Raw genomic sequence first — 6,634 nt, 5'->3', positions numbered from 1 at the left:
GTTGATGCACATAAATATAGAAGGATTTAAAAAAAAATAAATCAAAATCGATTTATATCCACCAGGTTGTATTACAAGAAACACCTACTTACAATACCTACACCTATATTTTATCTTTTATTTAATTTCTGATAATAAATGGATGTCATTCTAGATTTATCAAATAATCAATATTTATGCCGAAAAGGACAAATTTATTATTTCATTACAAACATTTGCAGATAAAAAAGGTATTCTTGTTTCTTTGATTTTGATTTTTTTCTTTGTTTGCTTTTGAAATTGTTTTTCAAAGGTTTCAGCCGCTTTTTCGGAGAATCATTGCTAGATGGCGCATGCTGTCATAGATTATTCCGTGCAATCGGTCTGATGAGAAACTGGAGAAGGAAAGGAAGGACTACGATTACGTAATCGACTGAGCAAGAATCCTTGAGGATGCCAGACACGGTTTCCGTCGAAACGTCGGAAAAACTATTCGAACTCTGGGACTACTTCTGATAATAATATAAAAATAAAATAATTCCTCAACAATAGGTACCGGCCGCGAAAGCCTAATAAGCTATTTGAAACACTTAAGTACCTAACTGGCGAAAGGATATTGGTAACAAGCGGTATTGTTGAAGCAGCATTATTTACGGAATTAATAAGTACCTAATTAAATTAGTCAATAGCAATGTTAAGTTCATTATATAAGTAAGAACAATTCTAATAAGTAATAAAGTACCAAATAATGACCCCCAATAGGTGATAAGGATTGTAAAATATTCCATAGGTACGTATCAATCAACGATGCATAACAACGGTAATAAAATATTGAAATGATTAACAATGCAAAACATTATCTTTTACTTTTATTTATCATATCTTCGAATCTATGACAGAAAACAAATAATTGTAAGGTATTTATTTTTGTTTAAACAGAACATTTTAAGTTTGTAATCTATAAAGATGTGATTTATTTGAAATACTTGCATTTAAAATGCAAATACAAAATAAAAAATACCTATTTTACGACAAAACAGTATCACTACTACAAGATATTGTGGTGTACCTATAATCCAAAATTCGTTGAATACGATTCTAAAAACTTCACTTATTAGATGAACCCAAAGCTAAAGAAACCATGGATTCCATTTCTTTCTCTTTTTACAATGTGTGAAAGATCGGAAACAAAATGAGGTTGTAAATATTTTGATATAAAATGACTGATGTTGATTTTAAATCAATAAAATTATTTGTAACCCTATTTTGGCTCTGATCTTTCACGGTAAACAAACTATTTTGGCATCAGTGTCTTTTTTCCAATTAAAAACGGGTGACAAAGGTAAATAAGGAAGCATTTAGAAGAATTATTTGAAATTGTAACATAAAGATAGAAAAGCTATATTTCANTGTTAAAGTAATAAATTCAATTTAAAGCTTTTAAGGGTGTTTCGCGTTGTTCAAAAGATTTTGAACAGCTGATATTTTCAGACGGATGCGGTTAAAAGGATCATACTCCACACGTTCACTACATTATGCATTTGTGCTGGTGTGACATAATCTGAAAGATTGCCGATAAAGAAATATGTATTTCTATATTCATTCCGTCTCCTATCACAAGGGTTATCTTCAGGATCATTACGTTGTTGATGCAGGATTTCGAACGTTGTTTCTGAACTGACTAAGAATCTCTCTTTTGTCTTCAAGGAAACGGGGAATCTCCAAAGACATCCAGCCGTTCGTAGGATTGGGTAGTGTCGGATTCCAGAAGAAGGTGTTTTCGGACTAAAACCCTTCTACCTCAGGTGGCTCGGCTCGGAGATCTTCTGACAGCTGCTTGAATATTTCAAATAGTAGCTCAATATTTGTTTGCAAACTGTGTCAAGGTGGTACCCATCTTCCTTGTTGAGAATATTCGGGTGCTTCTGGATCTTAAAAGCTTCCTCGGTGGCTTTGGCTCTCTTTGGCTGGCATCTTTGTTTGATAGAATTGAATGTCGTGACCTGTGTCCCAAACATGTTCTGCCAAGCCTGATTTGCTGTGTTGTTTCAGTTAAATGGACCTCTCATGTTCTTTTATTCTCGTTTCGATGGATATATCTGTTTCCCCGATGTAGACATGTACACCTTTCCACAGGAGTGTGGAATCCGATAGACTCCCTTAGATTCCATAGGAACAATATCCTTCACTCTGGAAAGCTCGTTCTTACGTTTACCAGAAGTGTTGATTATCGTCTTGACGCCTTTCTTTTGCAGAACTCGATCAATTTTATCCGTGACTCCTTTAAAGAATGGCAGATATGCTGTGAAGTTTGACTCTTCTTCAGTAGTCTTAAGTGCCTCTCTTCGGGGTTGTCGATATTTCCGTATTGTACAATTCATATCACACCTCCAGTACTCCTTACTGATAAGTGTGTCAGTGTCAAAACGAAGTTTCTTGTCCAAAGGTTTTGGTTTTTAAATAGTGAAGGAGTTCATCACTAACTGTGAATGATGAGAGTTGGCATTGAGATATCTGTTGATATGGGTGGCCCTCCGGTAGACAGTGTCCTAAGGTGCCATCTGACCGACAGGATAGCATAACATCTAGGAAGGTTAATTTTCCTTAGAGGTCCCGCTCCATTGTAGACTTGATGTTTGGATAATGTGAGTTGATAATTTGTAGGAACTCTCTAGTTTCTTAGCTTCGTGCTGCCCTATCACGAAAGTGTCGTCCACGTTACAGAACCAGCATCAGCACGTTTGTTTCAAAGTTGTATTTTTCAAAATTTCTTGTTCAGATGGCTCCATATGGATGTAGACCGCAAATGGAGGTAAAGGAGATCCCATGGCTGCATCTTCTACTTATTCATAGTATTTCCCGCGAAAAAGAAAATAGGCTGACCTGACGCGTCTCGTTGTTATGTCCGTTTCCTTTTAGCTTCTCTTTTGTAATGGTCATCCTGTTAGGAACTGGAAAGTTGGTGAACAGAGACTCGACATCGAAGCTTACGAGGAGGTCACTGGGGTCGACCTGAAGATGTTTGATTTAATCTTGTTGTGTTTCCTACGAAGGGGACCAGTGTTTTAATATGCTGATGCTCCAATGGTGCTGACTATTGGCCGACGTAGTATTCCTGGCTTCTCGATTTTGAAAAGTCACAGACATTCACAGTTCATAAAAAGGAAGTACCCACAAACAGATAATTTTTAACTTTCAAGATTTTGGGTTAAAATACAGGTGTATTAGAACAGCTCAAACCCCAACAACAAAACACTACACAAAACGTTTGAAGTAGTACTTTTCGGTAACAAAAATTGTGATTATTACCGAAGAGAGATGCCAGTTTACTTGGCTCCCTGAAGAAAAGAATTATGTTGCCAAAAGGTACTTCAGACTTTTAGAGTAGTGCTTTGGCGTTGATGGTGTTTGAGTTGTTCTGTAGCGCTAAAGTTCATGTCTTCTTAAATGTTGCACAATTTATTTTAATGCGATCAATTAAAGAAATTTAGAAATCGTTATACTTAATATTCATACTTATGTAGTACATATTCTTGTATTGGTTACTTAATTATGACATAATTGTTAAAACCTAGGAGACTTTTGGCGTCACTTCAAGTTTAACGTTTTTGACAACTTTCAGATCACGAAGGTGAATAAATAGATCATACATACACATACTTGTGTGACTATTTTTGCCATTATTTTGACTGCTGTTGTTATATTTATTGTATATATTTATAATTCATATTTTTGCTCGCTATTTCTGCGAACAATGCACGTGTTCAACCTTGATTTTCCATACATACAATTCGTTTGGACACAATTCGCATCCCATAAACAGGTTGAATGCGTGGAGACAAAGGCATGGGACAAAGTAATTAATTGATCCTATTAGTGACGGGCATTAATAGAATAACAACCTCGAATAATAGAGGTAAAACAGAGACCCAAAAATAATTAGAGAATAAAGGCCAGATTGGTTTAAAAATGTTTTTTAATTGTTAAACCAATTTTTATAATAAAAAGTATTTTACTTCTCCCTGGTGTGGATTCGCGACATCATTGAATAGAGGGGAGAAGGTAAAGATAATGTAAATAGAAAATTGAATCTAAAGAAGTCACTGTCGGTGCAGAAATTAATCATTTAACTGTAATTTGTATGTTTTTGTATTTCTTGATTGAAGGGTAACTACAACAGCGAAAAAGACACTTATACTGGATTTCTTCCTTGTTTTAGAATAGTTTTTTGGATATCAAAGCCAAATCGAGGGCAAAACCAATTTACTATCGCAATCAACGTATTCGTTTTGCTTTTAATGTAAGTATGAGACATTTTTAGGGTTGACTATTAGTTAATTATTCTTAATAGAAGGCTTCGGATGAGGAAATAGTACACGTGCATTTTTATATTGGTCTTTGGTGATGTAAACAATATAAACATACGCTAATTTAAAAAAATTAATTATGTATTAATGAATAGAGTACCTAAATAATTAATGTAGGTGATGGTTAGGAATAGTGAAATAATAAGAGGTCAGGGTACTTAGGATGTATAGAGCTTGGATGTGGGAGCATTTGCGGGGAGATTCTATGCCAGGATATTTGAAAGGAATCAACGAAATCCTTGTTCTAGCAAGATTTAGAACGGGAATTGAATGTAGAGGATCTAAGTATTGGTTGAAGGAGGATGAAAGGTTATAAATGTATGCATATATTGGTTAATTGCGATGAAAATAAGAATTGAGATGATAAGTGAGTGCGAGTTTGATAAGTCATCATCATCATCATCATCATAAGGTCATCAGTCTTAAGACTGGTTGGACACGTACCTCCACTCTTTCCTATTCTGAGCTAAACTTCGCATTTCCCTAAAACTAGAACAGCCCACATCCTTAACTATTTGCGAACAGTAATCTAATCTAGGTCTACCTCTACCCCTCCTAACTCCTGTTTCTACCTCTAATATGTCTCTGACAATACCTTCATGCCTGAGAAGGTTCCCTACCAACCTATCTCGCCTATTTTTTATTGACTTCCATAGAGTCCTCTGTTCTCCTATTCTTTCCAATACCTCTTCATTTCTAACCTTTTCTACCCACGATATCCTCATCATCCGCCCATTTCGAACGCTTCTAACCTTTTCTTTTCCGCCGCTCCCACTGTCCATGTTTCGCACTCGTACAACGCCGTGCTCCAAACATCTCCAAACATACACCTTTAACAACCTTTTTCGAATTTCTAAATTAACCGTTCGCGAGCATAGAAGTGACTTCTTTTTATTAAAGGCGACACGACCCTGCGCTATCCTCTGCTTTATATCCCTACTACTCCTTCCATCCTCACTTATCTGACTTCCTAGGTATCTAAAATCAGCCACTTCTTCTAATTTTTCGTCTCCTATCTTTATATTCGCTCTTTCCCTACTTTTTCTTCCCTCGCAAATCAGTATTTTAGTTTTACTTTTATTTATTTTCATACAGTACTGATCTGTCAGTACCGCTTCCATTTTATTTAAAGCTAATAAGTAGTAAGTTGATAAGTATGTGTAATAAAAGAAAAAGAAGCATATTGGGGGGTAAAGAACAAAGGTTGGTAATGTGTTAGAATTTATTGTTATGTTATGAAGAAGGTTTAGTTAGAGTTGTAATGTTAATGTACTTGTAAATAACTTAAGGCTGAAATATTTATAATAAAAAAAAGTCACTTCTATGTTCGCGAGCGGTTAAACTGGAAATTCGAAAAAGGTTGTTAAAGGTGTAGAAATGAGGACGTATTAGAACAGGGGTCACTATGGAAGTGAGTAAGAATTAGGCGAGATATATTCGCAGATACGAAGGGCTAGTGAAAGACATATTGGAAGCAGAAACAGGAATTAAGTGAGGATATGGGTGTTCTAGTTTTAGGGAACTATGTGCCATGACGGGCTTACTGTAGTTTTTATCTTGAATTACACCTTTCTTCATACATGTTTAATATCTGGATAAAATCAACGAACCACCTAAAATGATTTTTACATTCGTTTTTCTCCGTATGTTCTATAAAATATACCACTTAATAATACTAATACAAACATTTTACAATACAATATCCAAGTCTTCTTCTGGGACTTCTTGCATAATATGACCAGAAATGCTAACAATAAGGAACTTTACTTCTACATCAGCTAACTCGAGAAATATTACCGGAAACCAACGTCAAATGGTAGATACGTCTTGCATTAATTTGTAGATATCGCATGTTCTCTCATTATTGATATTTTTGTTTAATTATACAAAATAATTAAGAAAACAGTCCATTTCGTCTTTCCACATTGTAAGTTATCATGAGAAGATTCCCGGCATTATGAAATGCAGTTTGTATTGTATTAGATCAAAAGAAAATTTACATGTACACAAATGCTTTTATTTGTTATCATAAGGATGAATATGCATTCAGATGTCTCACGAATGCTATGCGTTAATAAGTGTTATTGTATGCATAAGCATAAATTTTCTAACAAGATTTCAGCTGGTTTAATAGGTATTTTTGTTGTAATAACTGAAGAATGACATGTCAGTGTTATTATTTTAGTTTAATTTTAATATATTTTTTTTGCCGTTAGAAATAGATTTTTCGTTATTGAACATATTTTATTTTATTATGTTAGAAATTTCCATAATTTCAAATGTATACA

General features: G+C 34.6%; 1 protein-coding gene and 1 long non-coding RNA gene across 2 annotated transcripts in view; both read left to right on the top strand.

Annotated features, from left to right (window-relative positions):
- Positions 1 to 6,634, top strand: part of LOC108737801 — a 12,916-nt gene that overhangs the window by 4,582 nt on the left and 1,700 nt on the right. The window lies entirely within an intron of this gene.
- LOC112906483 lies at positions 68 to 838 on the top strand. The gene is made up of 2 exons (XR_003232378.1): positions 68 to 230; positions 293 to 838. It is a non-coding gene; the product is annotated as an uncharacterized LOC112906483 (long non-coding RNA).

Source organism: Agrilus planipennis, unplaced genomic scaffold (assembly GCF_000699045.2).
Source record: "Agrilus planipennis isolate EAB-ADULT unplaced genomic scaffold, Apla_2.0 scaffold3, whole genome shotgun sequence".
Taxonomy (NCBI): Eukaryota; Metazoa; Arthropoda; class Insecta; order Coleoptera; family Buprestidae; genus Agrilus; species Agrilus planipennis.
Note: the sequence above shows the minus strand (reverse complement) of the source record. Positions and strands in the feature narration are given on the sequence as shown.